The sequence below is a fragment of the Chiloscyllium plagiosum genome, unplaced genomic scaffold (genome assembly GCF_037043375.1).
Source record: "Chiloscyllium plagiosum isolate Xiang-an unplaced genomic scaffold, Cpla_swu_hap1 HiC_scaffold_1, whole genome shotgun sequence".
NCBI lineage: Eukaryota > Metazoa > Chordata > Chondrichthyes > Orectolobiformes > Hemiscylliidae > Chiloscyllium > Chiloscyllium plagiosum.
Window position 1 is genome coordinate 18,641,585 of NW_028270139.1, and position 21,666 is coordinate 18,663,250.

Genomic DNA, 21,666 nt, shown 5'->3' on the forward strand with positions numbered 1-21,666 from the left:
CTTGTATTCTGCTAAAATTAAATTTAGTATTAATCCTGTTTTGATCAATATTGCACTTAATATTGTATGGCATTGTTCCATTACAGATTATATTTAACATTTATATTACTATACTCAATACTTAATATTGTACAACGCTGCTTTGTACACTTTATATTAAGTATTTATAACACAATAATCTATACTGTCTCTTCTGTGGGTTCGATGAATCACTTTGAAGAACATTGTAATTCTGCTAATGTTATTTAAGTTTGAAGAACCAAATTGGACATGAAGTCCCAAAAATCAATTGGCATATTAAAACACCCCACTGCCTGAACCACATGGCACCTGATTGATCATTGTGATAAGTCCACTGACCCTAATCTGAGACCGATACCAACCCACCATCTCCATACTCCCTATCTTCCATCACAACCATTATCAATGATCAATTTTATTAAATTAAAATAAACCCTCAATGAAACAGAAGATTGCAGACTCCTCTTGCACTAATTCTGGAATTCTGGTCAATATTTGATGATCAACCGACATCATTAAGCAAACAGGTTACCTAATTGGTTGCCGTGTTCCCTAGAATAACTGCACTTCAGAAATAGACTATTTGCTGTGCAGCCCTTTGAGTTATTATAGAAGGTGTTCTATGTTCTTTTCCTCTAAGTATATGAGGTAGCAATAGGGTGACATAATTAGTAAGGTTCTGATTTGGTGTAGAAGTAGGGGTCACTGAGTAATAAAAGAGCACAAAAGGAAGACAGGGACAAAAAGAGCATGATTTCAGAGATTGACTACCACAACACACCTCCAACCAATCTGGCACAACAGCCACAGAAGTAAAAAAGCTTAAAGCAGGCAGCACAGTCTAAGACATGCCTATTGTACACAAGAGGCCTCAATAGCAGATATGGAGGTCTGCAATCATCAGATTCTCAACATGCCATTCATGACATCCTGCAACTAACAAGCACAGTGCTATTTCAACAATGGAATCACATAGAAACAGTGGTATATTAAGTGTCATTCATCATAAACAAAAAGAAATATCATTGGGCAGTATCCTGCCATTCAGTCTGCTAACATCATGCACAACGCAATGTCAATTTGGTTCTGTATCCTCCTGGTCAAACATTCTGAGTTCAAACCCGACTGTAGATTTCAGTTTATAATCAAGTTGGGCAATTCAGTAATTTACTGAGAGAGTGCCATTTTATTGGGGGTCCCTGCTTTCAGATCAGTTACTAAAGTGAGGTTCTATCAGATCAGATGCAAGTAAAAGATCTGACAGCCTTATTTGAAGAATAACAGTGAATTCTCCTTGTATCCTGACCAATTGTTTTCCTTTAACAATAGCTTTATTCAACTCCTGTTCTCAGTTATCACAGGCACGATGAAACACTTTTATTATTACGTTACTTGTGTAAGTTCCAATTTTTTAAACAAATTGTCAGATTTAATGGTGTACATCATGCATGAATCAATAATATAGTACTGGAGACATTTGAAAGTCCAATTTGAGAACTCCTCATTAGTTAGTTAACTGTAGATACTTATGTCCATGTTGCAACAGATTTTCAGTGGTTCATTGGATGGATTACATCAAATGTAGCAGTAATTAATCTAATTTTAATATTCGTCTATTCTGTCTTCCTAATCACAGTTATATTTCTATGTTAATTAATGAATTTTAATTGTAAAGACTATATATTTTTATTTTTGTGCTTTTTAAAAAGTGAGAAAGAACTATTTTAAATGCGGGGATTTACAAGGATGGTTGTATGTTTTGAATGTAAGGAATTTGATACCTTTTATGAACCCTCTTTGTGTAGTTGTGGGTTCCAGCAATGTGCAGACAAAAAGGATCCTTGGAATGTTTGCAAGTGAGGCTGATTGGTTTGTGGACTAGGTACTAATTATCAATGACAAACGTCCTCTACCTGCCAGCAACAAAGTGCTTGTCAGTTAATGATCAACTTAAGCCGGCAGCAAGACAGAGAGAAGCTAGTCAGACCAGAAGAGAAACCAACAACAGTTGAAATTTCACTCTCAGTTCCCCGCAGTAATCTAATTTGCGTGTGAAGAAACCAAGCATATCTTTCATTCAGCCGTTAATGCAAGCTCTGACTTTGAATTAGCTAAATCAGAGACCTAACCCGGCTACCATGTTCCTCTTGCAGACCAGTAGAAGCACTTTGAAAAGGAAAGTTGAGCAGAAACTTACAGATAAACAAGATCTAAAAGTTGAAGTTTTAAATTGGAGAAAGGCCAATTTTGATGGTATTTGGCAAGAACTTTCAAAAGCTGATTGGGGGCAGGTGTTCACAGGTAAAGGGATGGCTGGAAAATGGGAAGTCTTCAGAAATGAGATAATGAGAGTCCAGAGAAAGTATATTCCTGTTAGGGTGAAAGGAAAGGCTGGTAGGTGTAGAGAATGCTGGATGACTAAAGAAATTGAGGGTTTGGTTAAGAAAAAGAAGGAAGTATATGAAGGTATAGACAGGGTAGATCGAGTGAATCCTTAGAAGAGTACAAATGCAGTAGGAGTATACTTAAGAGGGAAATCAGGAGGGCAAAAAGGGGACATGAGATACCTTTGGCAAATAGAAATGAGGAAAATCCAAAGGGTTTGCACAAATACGTTAAGGACAAAAGGGTAACTAGGGAGAGAATCGGGCCCCTTTGTGTGGAGCCACACAAAATAGGAGCGATATTAAATGAGTATTTTGCATCAGTATTTACTGTGGAAAAAGATATGGAAGATATAGAAAGTAGAGAAATAGATGGTGACACCTTGCAAAATGTCCATATTACAGAGGAGAAAGTGCTGGATATGTCTTGAAACGCATAAATGTGGATAAATCCCCAGGACCTGATCAGATGTACCCTAGAGCTCTGTGGGAATCTAGAGAAGTGATTGCTGGGCCTCTTGCTGAGGTATTTGTATCATCGATAGTCACAGGTGAGGTGCTGGAAGACTGGAGGTTGGCTAACGTGGTGCCACTGTTTAAGAAGGGTGGTAAGGACAAGCCAGGGAACTATAGACCAGTGAGCCTGACGTCGGCGATGGGCAAGTTGTTGGAGGGAATTCTGAGGGACAGGATGTACATGTATTTGGAAAGGCAAGGACTGATTCAGGATAGTCAACATGGCTTTGTGCGTGGGAAATCATGTCTCACAAACTTGATTGCGTTTTTTGAAGAAGCAACAAAGAGGATTGATGAGGGCAGAGTGGTACTTGTGATCTATATGGACTATATTCCAGTAAGGCGTTCGACAAGATTCCCTATGGGAGACTGGCTAGCAAGGTTAGATCTCATGGAATACAGGGAGAACTAGCCATTTGGATACAGAACTGGCTCAAAGGTAGAAGACAGAGGGTAGTGGTGGAGGGTTGTTTTTCAGACTGGAGGCCTGTAACCAGTGGAGTGCCACAAGGATCGGTGCTGGGTCCTCTACTTTTCATCATTTAGATAAATGATTTGGATGCGAGCATAAGAGGTACAGTTGGTAATTTTGCAAATGACATCAAAATTGGATGTGTAGTGGACAGCGAAGAGGGTTACCTCAGATTACAACAGATCTTCACCAGATGGGCCAATGGGCCGAGAAGTGGCAGGTGGAGTTTAATTCAGATAAATGCGAGGTGCTGCATTTTGGGAAAGCAAATCTTAGCAGGGCTTATACACTTAATGATAAGATCCTAGGGAGAATTGCTGAACGAAGAGACCTTGGAGTGCAGGTTCATAGCTCCTTGAAAGTGGAGTCGCAGGTAGATAGGATAGTGAAGAAGGCATTTGGTATGCTTCCTTTTATTGGTCAGAGTATTGAGTACAGGAGTTGGGAGGTCTTGTTGCGGCTGTACAGGACATTGGTTAGGCCACTGTTGGAATATTGCATGCTATTCTGGTCTCCTTCCTATCGGAAAGATGTTGTGAAACTTGAAAGGGCTCAGAAAAGATTTACAAAGATGTTGCCAGGGTTGGAGGATTTGAGCTATAGGGAGAGGCTGAACAGGCTGGGGCTGTTTTCCCTGGAGCGTTGGAGGCTGAGGGATGACCTTATAGACGTTTACAAAATTATGAGGGGCATGCATAGGGTAAATAGACAAAGTCTTTTCCCTGGGGTGGGGGAGTCCAGAACTATAAGGCATAGGTTTAGTGTGAGAGGGGAAAGATATAAAAGAGACCTAAGGGGCAACTTTTTCACGCAGAGGGTGGTACATGTATGGAATGAGCTGCCAGAGGATGTGGTGGAGGCTGGTACAATTGCAACATTTAAAATGCATTTGGATGCGTATATGAATAGGAAGGGTTTGGAGGGATTTGGGTCAGGTGCTGACAGGTGGGACTAGATTGGGTTGAGATATCTGGTCGACATGGACGGGTTGGACCAAAGGATCTGTTTCCATGCTGTACATCTCTGTGACTCTATGACTCTCTAACCAACCTAACAGATCTTGTGAACAAAGACTACAGACCTGATTTTCTAGTTTTCCTCTGCCTGTACATTTTGTTTATCCCCTGTTTAGTATTGCCTGTCTGTTTATGTCTAAGGTGTAGTTTATAAAGGGGTTCAGATTTTAATTTGTGGAGTTTATATAATTTAGGTTAATTGTTTACCTGAACCTAGAATAGAATTACCTGCAATAAATAACAATTCTTGTTAAGTACAGAAAATGTTTGTCTTTTCTATCAACCTGGGTCTGAATATCAGATAGTTTGGGGATTTTTCATATTTCTTTTAAAAGCTTTACTTTTGTGACAACTGTAGGAACAATGGGGCTTGGTTCCAGCTTGGTACACCAGTGAGTCATGGCACTTTCACACTCCTGTACAGCTTGGCTACCTATGGTGCCATGAACTTGGCTCTGTCTTCACCCAGACTCATACAGATCTATAGCATATACAAAGGCCTTTTGGCCCGTTGTGTCTCTGCTGGTCAAAAAAACCACTTAACTATGCTAATCCCATTTTCTAGCATCCTTCAAGGGACCAATGCATCCACCAAAATGGAAAATTAATTCGCGAGCAGGATCTTACGGGGTCGCCTGTAATATGTACCTGGTTCTCATGGACTGCTTGACAGTCACCCATTCCCTTTCTGGCTTCCTTCTAAAGTGCAGTGTCCCTATGTTTTTGAACATGCCAATTGTGTAGCTCTCAGACTCAGCGATATGCAGCAATGACTCTAGTTGCCACGCAAACCCTGAAACCCAGAGTTTAACCTTCTGCAGCCAGGGACACAACATTCATCCAGATCACCAGTGGAAGTCACAGTTTCCCACATACTACAGATGTGTCTTTTGAACTCCTTGCCATTGCAAACGCTGATCATTATGCATATGTAAAGCTGAGATAGATTCTTGCTTAGCAAGGGAATCAAGGGGTATGGGGAAAGGGCAAGGAAGTGGATGTGAGGAGTATTGAATCTATGGTGATCTTATTGGATGGTGGAGCCGGCTCAAGTGGCCTAATAGCCTACTCCTGTTCCTATTTCTCATAGTCATTTGATGTAAGAACTTTTACATGACCAAGATGTCCTTCCATGCCTTACCTCTACTTCATGTATGTTCACTTGATATTACTTTGATTTACTTATATTAACTTGGTTTGACTTGGCCTTATCTTAATAAACCTTGCAACTACTAATAAATCTTACCAATGCTGATAAATCTGATTCATATTTGCACCTTTCACTTCAAAGGTCTGAATCCTATTGTTAATTGTATGCTGCTAATAAACTTAAAACTTAATAAATTCTGTTAATACTAACTGTTGCATTGAGGAATTGCCAGACTTTAGATTCAGAACACAATAAGCGGAAGATGTGCGACAAAAAAAAAGCCCTAATGCTTTTTCTGTTTGAAGTTCAAACATTGTTCAGAACATGAGCCTGATGGCTCAATGCCCAGTTGCTAGAGAGATGAAGTATTTGACTCTTAATAACAAAGTTTTCAATATGAATTCTGCTATTGCCTGCTACTGTATTTAACTGATTCTATTTAGATGAATTTATAATTTAAAATGATAATTACATGGAGATGAGCGATTCTGTGAAAATCTAACGCTGATCATTTCACACTGATAACTGAGCTTAGAGATGTTCGTAACTCAGGGAGACCTCCTGCCAGTAATATTGTGGTATCTAATCTTTATAGTAATAAGCATAAGTGAGACTGATCGCATTCAGAAAGTTCTGAACCAGCGAAGCGCTGAAGTTAATATTATTTCCTAGGAGCTGAGAAGGATGGTGATCATCTGTTGGCCTGAGAGATTCTGAAGGTGGTGATGAGGTAATTGTTAAAGGACTTTTTCTTTGGTTAGGAATTCAATTACTAAGGGAATTAGATAATTACTTCAAAAATTAGCACTGAAACACTTCAGCAGACCTAATGATAAACAGTGGCAAGATTAGTGGAGGTGACAGAACCTCTAATCATTGGGTTAATACCAGCTCCATCAAAATCAGGGCCTTATATGGGCATTTATTGTTCAGTTAGCAGCAGAGAGGGTGGGCCACCCAGGGGACATTCTGTTTTGAATCTAATAGGGGCAGAGGCTGGAAAGCAGCCAGGTTCATACACACCCACTTGCCATCTGCCTCTAAATAAAATCATAGAGTCCCTCAGTATGGAAGCAGGCCACACTGATACTCTGAACAGCATCCCACCCAGACCCACTCCTCTACTTTATCCCTGTAGCCCTGCATTTCCCTTGGCTAATCCAACAAGCCTTCACATCCTGAATACTATGGGCAATTCACCTAACCTGCGTGTCTTGGCACTGCGAGAGGAAAGCAGAGCACCCGGAGGAAACCCATGCAGACATGGGGGAATGTGCAAACTCCACACAGACAGTCACCAAAAGCTGGAATTGAACCTGGGTCTCTGGTGCTCAGAGGCAGCCACTGTGCCTTTCCACCTTAAAAATCCACCTTACATTCAGCACCCACATAATTGTTGCATTCCCTCCTACTCCAACTTTAATTCCCAGGGTTCTGAGAAATCTGAAGACTGCCCTCAGCAGTACTTCAAACTGCATGTCAAGTCTCCCACTAGTGACTTCATTTCCTTTCTATTCTTCATTTCCACCCAAACCAATTCCATATCCTAATCTCCCAAACCAAGATCACCTCTAACTATTGTACAAATGCTACCTTTGATTAACATTGCTACCCCTCTACCTTTACCTCTCTTCCTATTCTTCTTGAATAACATATTCCCCTCAGCATTCTGTACCAAATTCTTGTCATTCTGCAGCCACATTTCCTTAATGATTTTCAGATCTTACTTATTTGCTTCAATGTGTGTTATCAGCTGTTTAATATGCATGCTACCACAGTCAGATACAAAGCCTTTTGTTTTGTTTTTTTGGTGTCTTTGTAATATTGATTGTTAATGCTTTCCAAGGTATTTTCTTGCTCTACATCTTTCGGCCATTTTCTAACCATTTCCTATATTGCTATTTTCCTCTTACCTTATTTCCAGTCTTTGAAAGACCATATCTTTTCACATTTAATTTCTTGCCCTCCACGTCCCAGTACCTAGTTTAGAAACCTCTCTATTTCCTTAGTTATGCAGTTCGTAATAACGCTGGTTCCAACATAATTCACACACAGACCACTCTAATGCTAATGTGCACATTTTCCCATAAACTGGTACGAATGCCTCACAAGCTGGAACTGACTTCTCCCATTTGAGTCTCTGAAGCATATATTTGCCTCTCTAGTTGGTGCTCTAGGAGGTGGAGGGAGTGGGTGGTGTCCATCCCCTCCCCTCCCCCCACCTTGTCTTAGTCCCAACCCTCGAAAACAACACGACGGCTGGAGGAAGAGCGCCTCACCTTCCGCCTAGGAACCCTCTAACCACAAGGGATGAACTCAGATTTCTCCAGTTTCCTCATTTCCCCTCCCCCACCTTGTCTCAGTCCCAACCCTCAAAAACACCACCCACACCCTCCACCTCCTCCATGATTTTCGCTTCCCCGGTCCCCAACGCCTTATCTTCACCATGGACATCCAGTCCCTGTACACCTCCATCCCCCATCACGAAGGACTCAAAGCACTCTGCTTCTTCCTTTCCTGCCGTACCAACTAGTACCCTTCCACTGACACCCTCCTTCGACTGACTGAACTGGTCCTCACTCTGAACAACTTCTCTTTCCAATCCCCCCACTTCCTCCAAACCAAAGGAGTAGCCATGGGCAACCGCATGGGCCCCAGCTATGCCTACCTCTTTGAATGATATGTGTAACAGTCCATCTTACGCAGCTACATTGGCACCACCCCCCACCTTTTCCTCCGCTACATCGATGACTGTATCGGCACTGCCTTGTGCTCCCACGAGGAGGTTGAACAGTTCATCCACTTTACCAACACCTTCCACCCCGACCTCAAATTCACCTGGACCGTCTCAGACTTCTCCCTCCCCTTCCTAGACCTTTTCATTTCTATCTCGGGCGACCGAATCAACACGGACATTTACTATAAACCGACCGACTCCCACAGCTACCTAGACTACACCTCCTCCTACTCTGCCCCCTGTAAAAACGCCATCCCATATTCCCAATTCCTTTGTCTCTGCCACATCTGCTCCCAGGAAGACCAGTTCCAAGACCAAACAACCCCAGATGGCCTCCTTCTTCAAAGACCGCAATTTCCCCCCCGACGTGGTCGACGATGCTCTCCACCGCATCTCCTCCACTTCCCGCTCCTCCGCTCTTGAGCTCCGCCCCTCCAATCGTCACCAGGACAGAACCCCACTGGTCCTCACCTACTACACCACCAACCTCCATATACATCATATCATCCATCGTCATTCCTGCCACCTCCAAACGGACCCCACCACCAGGGATATATTTCCCTCCCCTCCCCTATCAGGGTTCCAAAAAGACCACTCCCTCCGTGACTCCCTCGTCAGGTCCACACCCCCCACCAAACCAACCTTTACTCCTGGCACCTTCCCCTGCAACCGCAAGAAATGCAAAACTTGCGTCCACATCCGCTGCACCCGATGTGGTCTCCTCTATATTGGGGAGACAGGCTGCCTACTTGCAGAACGTTTCAGAGAACACCTCTGGGATCCGGACCAACCAACCCAACCACCCCGTGGCTCAACACTTCAACTCCCCCTCCCACTCCACCAAGGACAGGTCCTTGGACTCGTCCATCGCCAGACCATAGCAACATGACGGCTGGAGGAAGAACGCCTCATCTTCTGCCTAGGAACCCTCCAACCACAAGGGATAAACTCAGATTTCTCCAGTTTCCTCATTTCCCCTCCCCCCACCTTGTCTCAGTCCCAACCCTCGAACTCAGTAACACCTTCCTAACCTGCAATCTTCTTCCTGACATCTCCGCCTCCACCCCCACTCTGGCCTATCACCCTCACCTTAACCTCCTTCCACCTATCGCATTTCCAACGCCCCTCCCCCAAGTCCCTCCTCCCTACCTTTTATCTTAGCCTGCTGGGCACATCTTTCCTCATTCCTGAAGAAGGGCTCATGCCCGAAACGTCGATTCTCCTGCTCCTTGGATGCTGCCTGACCTGCTGTGCTTTTCCAGCAACACATTTTCAGCTCTGATCTCCAGCATCTGCGCAGTCCTCACTTTCTCCTTTAAATGTTAGAGTATGCTATCATGAAGACACCATTGTATTTCCCACATTTCTGGGATCTTGTGACATTTACTAGCTGTTGTCGGTGTGTGGATCTGGGTGAGGATAGTTTGAGGTAGTTCACTGCCAGTAATCCTCCTTTGTCTTTGCTATGCCTTGGGTTTATCTTGTGTTTAATGATAATGGATACACTTGTAGAGTATCTATAGAAAAGGCACAGTTCTTAGATAGCAAAAATGTTTATTCCTTGATAACAGTAAGTAAAACTAGATTTGATCAGGAATAATTACTAGTATCTTAGGAAACTGGTACAGATACATCTATTTCCTCCAGAATTAGAATCTACTTTTCTCCACCCACAGATTGCAAGTGTCATCAGTAGAATGGGCAGAGTCAATGCAACATAAACATTTATCCCTTCAGAACTGTTACCATATACAATAGGAACTTCTGTATTTTCCAATTTTACTTTTCCTGAATCTGAATCAAAATAAAATCAAACAAAATTAGCTGCTATTATTATTTCCTATTATTCCTGCGCAGGTTTTGACAGCACAGGTCAGCAACATAACTGATAGCAAGAGGCACCACTACCAAACCTTATCCAAACACTTTTCTCTTCCAATATCCTGATAGGCAGCCTCCAAAACAAGATTTTGAATAGTTGTCAGGAGTAGGAAGTTGTGTCTTCATCAAATCATTATTTAAACCATTTTAAAGTTATGAGGATTTAGATTTTATTGTCACATGTACTCAAGTAGAGAAATATGGGAGTACGGTGAAACACATATAATGTTACTGCACACGGCGCCATCTTAGTTACAAAAGTACCTAGGTATAAAAATCTTAGGTATAAAGTAGTAAAAGAAACAAAGTTTGAAAAGTTAAGCATTACCTTCATAGAATAAGTAGAGAATAAGGAAATGAGGTAATAGCTAACACTAAAGTCCTTCTTAATATAAACTAGAAAAATAAAGGGATAAAGTTAAAGGTTCAACAGTCTTTGATGAGTCTCCACTTAACTCATCCTCCAGGAGACCTCAGCTGCCTGTCCTCAACACCACCACCACAGACACCGAGGGACCTCCCTCATCGCTCGCTCTTCCTGCATTGGGCCACAATGTCATCACTGCTACTGCTACTGAAGCTGCTGCCTCCTCGATCTCCTCCTGCTGCCTCCGGAACATACCTAGGCAGGACCCACTCACACACTGGCCAAGAGACTGGGCTGAGATGCCACCACGCCAGGCCGAAACACCACCACACCAGGCCAAGACACCCCACACCCGGCCAAGACACCACCACACCAGGCCGAAACACCACCACACCAGGCCGAGGCACCACCACACCAGGCCAACATGCCACTATACCAGGCCAAGACAACACCACACCAGGCCAAGAGACACCATCACACCAGGCCAAGAGACACCACCACACCAGGCCAAGACACCACCACATCAGGCTGAGACACCACAACACTAGACCGAGACACCACCACACTAGACCGAGACACCACCACACCAGGCCGAAACACCACCATGCCCGGCCAAGACACCATCACACCAGGTCAATATGCCACTACACCAGGCCGAGGCACCACCACACCAGGCCAAGATGCCACTATACCAGGCCAAGACGCCACCACACCAGGCCAAGAGACACCACCACACCAGGCCAAGACACCACCACATCAGGCTGAGACACCACAACACTAGACCAAGACACCACCACACTAGGCCGAGACACCACCACACCAGGCCGAAACACCACCATGCCCGGCCAAGACACCATCACACCAGGCCAAGACACCACCACACCCGGCCAAGACGCCACCACACCCAGCCGAAGCACCACCACACGAGGCCGAGGCGCCACCACACCAGGTCAATATGCCACTACACCAGGCCAAGACACCACCACACCAGGCCAAGAGACACCATCACACCAGGCCAAAAGACACCACCACACCAGGCTGAGACACCACCACACTAGGCCAAGACACCACCACAACAGGCCGAAACACCACCATGCCTGGCCAAGACACCATCACACCAGGCCAAGACACCGCCACACCAGGCCAAGACGCCACCACGCCAGGCCAAGACACCACCACACCCAGCTAAGACGCCACCACACCAGGCCGAGACACCATCACACCAGGCCGAGACACCATCACACCAGGCTGAGACGCCACTACACCCGGCCAAGACACACCACGCCCAGCCAAGACACCACCACGCCAGGCCAAGACACCACCACATCAGGCCAAGACACCACCACACCAGACCAAGAGACACCACCACACCAGGCCAAGACACCACCACACCAGGCCAAGAGACACCACCACACCAGGACAATACACCACCACACCAGGCTGATACACCACCACACCAGGCCAAGAGACACCACCACACTAGGCTGAGACACCACCACACCAGACCAAGACACCACCGCACCAGGCCAAGAGACACCACCACACCAGGCCAAGACACCACCACACCAGGCCAAGAGACACCACCACACCAGGCTGATACACCACCACACCAGGCTGATACACCACCACACCAGGCTGAGACACCACCACACTAGGCTGAGACACCACCACACCAGACCAAGACACCACCGCACCAGGCCAAGACACCACCACACCAGGCCGAGACACCATCACACCAGGCCGAGATGCCACTACACCCAGCCAAGACACCACCACGCCAGGTCAAGACACCACCACATCAGGCCAAGACACTACCACACTAGGTCAAGAGACACCACCACACCAGGCCAAGACACCACCACACCAGGCCAAGAGACACCACCACCCCAGGCCAAGAGACACCACCACACCAGGCCAAGACACCACCACACCAAGCTGAGACACCACCACACTAGGCCGAGACACCACCACACCAGGCCGAGACACCACCACACCAGACCAAGACACCACCACGCCAGGCCAAGACACCACCACACCAGGCCAAGAGACCACCATGCCAGGCCAAGAGACTGCCACAGGCCAGCAGGTGTCTGGGCCGGATAACTGCAGCAATTCCAGTATTTACTGTATGTTCATAATGGCGCTGAAGTTAAAGGTAGATACTCTCCTGCTGTCTGAGCTGAAATCTTCTAACTCATCATACTCCTGAGAAGCAAACTTGGGGGTTATTTCCTGTGCCTCACTGGATAAAGGACCATCATTTCCTGAGATCCACCACTCTTCTCGTATGAGTGAAGAACAGCAAAATTCCTGGCCAGCTGTGCTGTCGGATAGCAGCCTTGAAAGTTTAAGTGGGCCTGGACAAAATAATCCAGTTCCCATTTTTGGTTCCCAAAAGCACAGGAGCGGCGACTAAGCTGCTGTTTTCCTCATAAAGGCTGCAATCTCTTCGGATCCTCATGGTATAAATAAGATGAGTCATGCTGAGACTTACACAGGACACAAAAGTGTCATTCCCTTGCCTGGAAACTACTTCATCTATACTCACTTCCTGCTGGTGATGAAAGAGGGGAAGGTGAAGGACCCATCCTCACGATCCTCACCCCTTTCACCCCCTGCATCCCTTGACTTGAGACTAATGGAACAGTGTAAATACACAATCCTAATTGGCCTTCTCCCAAGTGCTTTGCTATCGGACATTGCAGATTCTAGCAAATTCAGTTTACTCACTTTGTCATTGGGCATTCACTGAGCACACTGGGCCCAACAAACCTTAGGGTCCAAACAAGGTCAGAGTGCTGAAGACCTATGCTTCAAACTAACTATGGCACTCTCCGAGTTGGTCAATGCAGCCATACCCTATTGGACAAGGGTTTTTCCCCTGGGGTGGGGAAGTCCAAAACTAGAGGGCATAGGTTTAGGGTGAGAGGGGAAACGTTTTAAAGCAATCTACGAGACAACTTTTTCATGCAGAGTGTGATGCATGTGTTGAATGAGCTGCTAGAGGAAGTGGTGGAGGCTGGTTTAATTACAACATTTAAAAGGCATCTGGATGGGTATATGAACAGGAAGGGTTTAGAGGTATATGGGCCAAGTGCTGGCAAATGGGACTAGATTGGTTTGGGATATCTGGGTGACATGGAACAAGTTGGACTGAAGGGTCTAATTCCATGCTGTACATCTGATTCTATGACTGTATCACCCTGCCACACTTTAATGAGTGTTCATAGGGTCTTGTCTATAATTGACAGCACAGATTAAATATTGGTAATTTCCCTCCAGCCCACTCCTAACTATTAATAAAACAGAATCATGTTCCAACAAGTGATACCTCAATGACATGTTAATCGATAAAAAATCACACAACACCAGGTTATATCCAACAGGTTTGTTTGGAAGTACCAGCTTTCAGAGCACTTCTCCTTCATCAGGTAAGTAGTGGGGCAGGATCATTAGACAGAGAATTTACAGTAAAAGATCAAGGTGTCATGCAATTGATAAGATATATTGAACAAACCTAGATTGCTGTTATATTTTTCATCTTTTAGAATGGGTTGCAAGTTTCAGCTCATTAATATGAAAATCCCAGAACTTCTTTAAGATGATGAAGGAGCAGCGCTCCAAAAGCTAGTGCTTCCAAACAAACCTGTTGGACTATAACCTGGTATTGTGTGATTTTTATCAATTAACATGTCCATCTCAGTCCAACACCAGCACCTCCACATCAGGTTCAATGAGAATCGCTTTGCTCCAGATTTTATTGCAGTTTTGATCCAGATGTGAACAGAAGAGCTGAATACCAAAGGAATAGCACAAAGGCAGCTTCCGATTGAGAATGACAAAAAGGAACCATAAAGAGAGACAAAGAGAGAAATGTCCAGCAGCAAAAATTGTTTCCATGACAAAGTTATGGTTATTGAAAGCTTGTCAAGATAGATAACATTGGTGCAGCAATTCCTTAAGGATGTGTCTTAGGCTCCACTATTTTTACTATCTTTATCTATGACCATTTGCTTGATAGAATATTAATACTGCTTGCTGCCAATTCACAACTTCTCTGAAAATGAAACAGCTAAATCTGCCCACTGCAGGATCAGGATGGTATCTAACCTTGAGTGGTAGGAAACCTTCGCACTATCCGAGGAGCAGGAGAATCTCCTGCTCCTTGGATGCTGCCTGGCCTGTTGCGCTTTTCCGGCACCACACCTTTCAACTCTGGTCTCCAGCATCTGCAGTCCTCACTTTCTCTAGTTAACCTTCATGCTATATAAATGCTATATAAAAGACATCTAGATTTAACAGCATAACCATTTCCAAATGACCCACCACCAACATCTTGGCAATCATCACTGAGCAAACCACTCACTATCGACAAGACACCAGTAAGGAATTCATGGAAGTCTCACCATTCATATTTCTGGGTGCAGTTACTATAACACTCAAAAATATCATAAATCCATAGGTCAGGATACAACAGTTGTTTAATTAGTGTCTGTGCCATGGACTGAAGTTCTAATATCCCTACATCTCCTCCTCATTAACAATACACCTTGCTTGCAGTGTGTATCGTCTACTAACTGCCTCAATAGCACGTTCCTCCCTCACTGTAACATCTCCCACCAAGAAATGGAAGAGCATTTATGTTGTGGATGCACCATTATTTCAACTCCCCTGTCAAGTCACACGCTGGCTTGACTTGAACATATCCCAACAGTCATGGAATCCTCTGCTTAACGCTGTGGGAGAACCATTATCATGGGAACTCAGAAAATGGTAAAGAAACTCAACCAGTCCCGGCACCACTTGTGGAGAGAGAAACAGAATTAGTGTTTCGCATTCTGAAGTTCTGAAGCAAAGTCATGTCAGACTTGAAATGTTTACTCGGTTTTTCTCTTCAGAGGTGCAACCAGATCTGCTGAGTTTCTCCAGCATCATGCCCCGCAGAAGATTTAAGGATTTAAGGAGAATTAAAACTTTGGCACGTGGAATTTTTGATACCATTGAGTTATTAAGAAAATAATGTTGTGCATCCTTACAAACTAGAGTAAATGTGCAACAGACTGTCAGCCTCACTGAATTTAAAAGGCCAATTCTAAAAGTCCCATTAATTCTTCGAAAAGAGATCACTCATCCAACTAAACTGTAATCATTGATGTGATGCCCTGTCAATGTGGCCCACATGTTTTTGTCAGAAAACAGAAACACTGGGAAAACTTTCTTCTCAAAACATTTAGATTGACAACAATATTTTGAGCAGAAATTTACCTTATCGATGGAGCAGAATTGGTGACATGGAATCCACCAGTTGCTATACACAGCACCTGATATTGATTGCCATTTTGACTGCATTCAGACTGAATGTAAGATGCTACAAAGAATGAAGCAACTGATCCAATACGCACTCATTTTTGACAAATGTTTAAATCAAATTTCTCCCCCAATGTTCTTCACAGTAACAACAAGGAGGCACATGTATGATGTGAGACCTAATAATTTTACCCAAAACAATTAGAAATGTTACTAATATAATTTCTGTTATTATAATTAGCCAAATGCTGAAACAGACTGTCTCTAACAAAGCAGATGACCATTTACAATATCAATAAATTTGGTATTTTCCCAGTTTCATTAGTCTGAATTAATTATATAATTACTCATTCAGGGCAGTGGAGCTATGCAATTTTTCTTTTCTGTTTTCTTATTTATTCCACATTAAGCTATTTATTTTACCAGAAAAGAATCATAGAATCCCTATATTTTGGAAACAGGCCATTTGGCCCAAAAAGGCCACACTGACCCTCTGAAGAGTAATCCACCCAAACCCATTCCCCTACTACTCTACATGGACCCCTCACCACTGACTAATGCAGCTAACCCACACATCCCTGAGAACTATGGGAAACCTAGCATGGCCAACTCACCTAACCTGCACATTTTTGGATTGTGGAAGGAAACTGGAGCACCCGGAGGAAATCCATGCAGACACAGGGAGAATGTGCAAATGTGCAAAGTCCACACAGTTGCCCGAGGTTAGAATTGAACTGAGGTCCCTGGTGCTGTAAGGTAGCAGTGCTCACCACTGAACCACCGTATCACCCAGTATCCACCTTAATCTGAAGTGTCTTATTACAAAAAAAAATAACTATTGAGAAACAAGAAAAGAAGATGAATATTCCAGTTCAACCTATTTACTATCTTTACCTATTTACTATCTTTACCTATTTACCATCTTTACCTATTTACTATCTTGACTGAGTGCATATAAATTTCCAACATTTCCAAAGTCTTTCAGTTGTTCTTTTTTGATTGGGGTTTCATTCCTTGATCTGTCCAATATATTGTCAAGACCTTATGTTAAAACAAATGATCCCCCCATCCCTCCCTCTTTCTAACAGAAAACAGCACAATGAATAATGTGACTGACACAGATTAATATAGGTGTTATTTCCAAGATCAACTTATATTGTCTTCTTTTAAATTTTGTAATCTAAAAGAATATAAATATCCCTTTTGTTGTCTTTCATTTTGTTCAAAATCTAGTCCAAAGATTTGAGTATAGAATTTATTGTTAAGTAAATCACTAATCTTTTTTCCATCTGCTTTCTCAGAATATAATACCTCAGGGTACAATCAAAGAAGAGGAGGCATTTTCTGCCAGTTTCCTGGCCACCACTTACCCCAAAAACCAACATGAAAAACAAATGGACCCAGATATTGCACAGAAACTAGGGTGTGGCTAACAGCATTCATTTTTTTTAATTGAATAAATGAGAGAGCCAAGTCTGGAATGCACACGTATAGTTAAGTCTCGAAATCAGGAAGTTGCTGTTTGAGGTGTCCTGCTCTGTTCGAAATTTTGTGACATCTGTAACCGACTGAGAGATTCAATTTTAAGACCAATGTAAAGTTAACAAGTTTTGAGAAGATTTGTAGCTCAGGTTGAGGTTCTGAATGTAGGTTTGCTCGCTGAGCTGAAAACGAACCTTCCAGCTCAGCGAGCAAACCTACCTCCAGAACCTATGTAAGGTGTGAAAGCAGTGTTGGCCCACAAGATTTCCACAAAATGTGTTAGAAAAAGAATTAACGTTGGTGCAATCGGGGGGGGGCAAGGGAGTAAACTTTTGACATTGTATGGAGGTTCAAAGACTATAAACCCACCTCACTAGCAATGGAAACCTCCTTTGACAGATGTACAGTTTCATTTCTTGAGAATTTAATTACTTTTCAAGATTTCAAAAAATGTCAATGTTTTTTCACTAAGATCATAAGATGTAGAAGCAGGAGAGAGCATTCTGCCCATTAAGGCTACTCCACTAAACAATGAAATCATGGCTGAACTAATATTCATTGGCTTCACTGTCCTGTGATTTCCCCGTGGCCTTTGATTTCTTCACTGTAGAAGTCTCTTTCAGCCTTGAATATATGAACAACCCATGTCAAACTCTTTTGTGGTAAAGAATTCCACAGGCTGTTTATTATCTGAGAGAATAGAAATCCTCCTCTGTTTGAAACTTTGACTCTGAGATGTCACCCTTTGCTCCGAGACTCTCCCACAAATGAAATGTATAAACCCTGTATAAACCCTGTCAGGCCCCCTAAGAATCTGATATGTTTCAATAAGGTCTCCTTTCATTCTTCTAAACTCCCAAATCCCCAAATCCAAAATCAGTTCATGAACCTTCTCTGGATTGCTTCCAATGCCAGTATATCTTTATGTCAGGGACACAAACTGTTTACAGTATTCTAGGTGTAGTCTGACTAGTGTCTTGTGCAGGGTTAGCAAGGTCTCCCTATTTTTCTATGCCATTTTCTTTGAATTAAAGGCCAGCATTCCATTTGTCTTTCCTATTTTTGCTGAACTTGGAGGCTCGAGTTTTGTGATTCATGCAAAAGGACTTCCAAATCTCTCTGTGCTGTAGTCTCTCCCCATTTAAATCATTTTCTTCCTCCCAAAATGCTTGATCTCACACTTTCCCACATGATATGCCATCTGCCAAAGTTACACCCACTCACTTGTCTACATCTCTCTGGAGGCTCGTTGTGTCATTCTTGCTACTTACCTTGCCACCTATTTTGGTATCATTGGCAAACTTGGCAATAATACACTCACTAGGAGAAAGTGAGGACTGCAGATGCTGGATATCCAGAGTTGAAAAATGTGGTGCTGGAAAAACACAGCAGACCAGGCAGCATCCGAGGAGCAGGAGGATCGACATTTCGGGCATAAGCCCTTCTTCAGGAATGCTAAGTAAATCACTAATCTTTGTGTGGGGGGAGCTGCAGAAAAAGGGGGAAGTGAGGGCAGGTGGTGAAGTGGGGATAGGTGAAGACAGATAGCGGTTACGACCTGGTTGGTCAATAGGAGGAATGAGTCTGGTTGGTGGAACAGAGCAGTGGCAGGGAGGGGGAGGGACTGGGAAGGGAGTCAGGGGAATAGGGAGGGAGGTTATTTGAAATTGGAGAACTCAATGCTGAGTCCCCCGAGCTGGAGGCGGAAGTGTTTAAGGGTGATGTGTTAGATGTGGAGACTGGTGGAGTGGTAGGTGAAGACAAGGGGGACTCTGTCTTTATTACGTTGAGAGATTTAGAGCGGTGGAATGGGAAATGGAGGTGGTGCAGCGGAGGGCTGTCTGGATGGCAAGGGAGGAAAAGCATAGTGTTCAAAATAGGTGGACATCTGGGATGCTCACGCGTGGTATGTCTCCTCGTCTGAGCAGATGCAGCAGAGGCAGAGGAATTGGGAGAATGGAATGGAGTTCTTGCAGGATACCGGCTGGGAGGAGGTGTAGTCCAGGTAATTATGGGAGTCTGTAGATTTGTAGTGAGCCATCTTCCTCAAACATTTCCGCCAGCTCCAACTAGACCTCACCACCAAAAACATATTCCACTCCCCACCCCACCCATTCCCTTCAAAGTCCTTGGTATGCACCACTCTCCCCACCGACTCCCCCCGCCGACACTCCAGGTACCTGCCCCTGCAACCAGAAAAGATACAAAACCTGCCGGTATATCAAGCCCCTCACCTCCGTCCAGGTGAGACAGAGGTCACCTTCCTCTCTTCCAACCTAGTTTAATGTATCAGGTGCTCCTGATGTGGTCTTCTCTACATCGGGGAGTCCAAATCTAAACTTAGGGAATGGTTCGCTGAGCATTGCAGCTGGGTCCACAGAGGCCGACCGGACCTCCCAGTCACCACCCATTTCAATTCTCCCAACCATTCCTTTTCCAAAATGACAGTCCTTGGTCTCCTGCATTGCCAAAATGAACCAGAGCGCAAATTGGAGGAACAACACCTCATCTCCCGCCAGGGCAGCCTACAGCCTGAAAGACTCAACATTGAGCTCTCCGATTTCAATTAACCTCAAAAACTTCTCCACTTCCTGATACTGCCTGGTTTGTTGTGTTCTTCCAGCCTCCTGCCTGCCTACTCCCAATACTATGGGCTCTTATTAAATAGATAAATGTGTGGTACCTTATCAAATACCTTCTGCAAATTGAAAAATGTAACATCTGTTGATTTGATGTTATCTATGCCACTTGTTAACCCTTCAAATAAGTCTAATAAATTTGTTAGGTGTGATTTGCCCTTCATTAAGCTGCGCTCATTCTGCTTCACGGTATTATAGGTTTCTAAATGCACTGCTACTGCATCCTTTACAATAGACTAGCATTTTCTCAACAACAGGTGTTAAAGCTAACTGGCCTGTAGTTACCAGGTTTTATCTTCCTACCTTTTTGACTAAGAGTGTTTCTGGGTAATTTTCCAATCCTGTGCGATTTCTCCCAAATGTAAAGTTTATTGGAAGATTAATTCCCCTGTATTCAACACCACCATATCATCTTCTTTTAAAATATTGGGATGCTACCCATCAGCTCCAGGGAATTTACTAGCCTTTAATTCTAATGTTCGAGTAATTAGATTACTTACAGTGTGGAAACAGGCCCTTCGGCCCAACAAGTCCACACCGACCCTCCGAAGAGCAAACCACCCAGACCCATTCCCCTACATTTACCCCTTACCTAACACTACGGGCAATTTAGCATGGCCAATTCACCTAACCTGCACATCTTTGGACTGTGGGAGGAAACCGGAGCATCCGAAGGAAACCCACGCAGACACGGGGAGAACGTGCAAACTCCACACAGTCAGTCGCCTGACGCAGGAATTGAATCCGGGTCCCTGGCACTGTGAGGCAGCAGTGCTAACCACTGTGCCACCTCCACTGTGCCACCGTGCTGCCCCCACTGTGCCATCGTGCCGCCCAAATGCTAAACGTTTACATTGTTGAGACATTTAAGTTTGCTTTGTGGCCAAGCAGATGTTGTAGTGGTCAGTGCCAATGGGAAGGGAAGGAATATGGTACGTGCTGCTGAGGAATGGGGAAATGAGCTTGAATTGAGTGGCATTTTAGTTCTTTATGGCAGAAAGAAGCCACGTTGCAGCCTCCCTTTTACTGCTTCCTCTTCCTCACTCTTTTCTTTCTCCCCATTTTCATCCTCCTCCTCACTTAGAATCATAGAGTCGCAGAGATGTACAGCACGGAAACAGACCCTTCAGTCCAACCCGTCCATGCCGACCAGATATCCCAACCTAATCTAGTCCCACCTGCCAGCGCCCGGCCCATATCCCTCCAAACGCTTCCTATTCATATACCTATCCAAATGCCTCTTAAATGTTGCAATTGTACCAGCCTCCACCACTTCCTCTGGCAGCTCATTCCATACACGTATCACACTCTGTGTGAAAACGTTGCCCCTTAGGTCTCTTTTATATCTTTCCCCTCTCCCCCTAAACCTATGCCCTCTAGTTCTGGACTCCCCAAACCCAGGGAAAAGACTTTGTCTATTTATCCTATCCATGCCCCTCATAATTTTGTAAACCTCTATAAGATCACCCCTCAGCCTCCAACGCTCCAGGGAAAAGAGCCCCAGCCTGTTCAAACTCTCCCTATAGCTCAAATCTTCCAACCCTGGCAACATCCTTGTAAATCTTTTCTGAACCCTTTCAAGTTTCACAACATCTTTCCGATAGGAAGGAGACCAGAGTTGCGCACAATATTCCAACAATGGCCTAACGAATGTCCTGTACAGCCACAACATGACCTCCCACCTCCTGTACTCA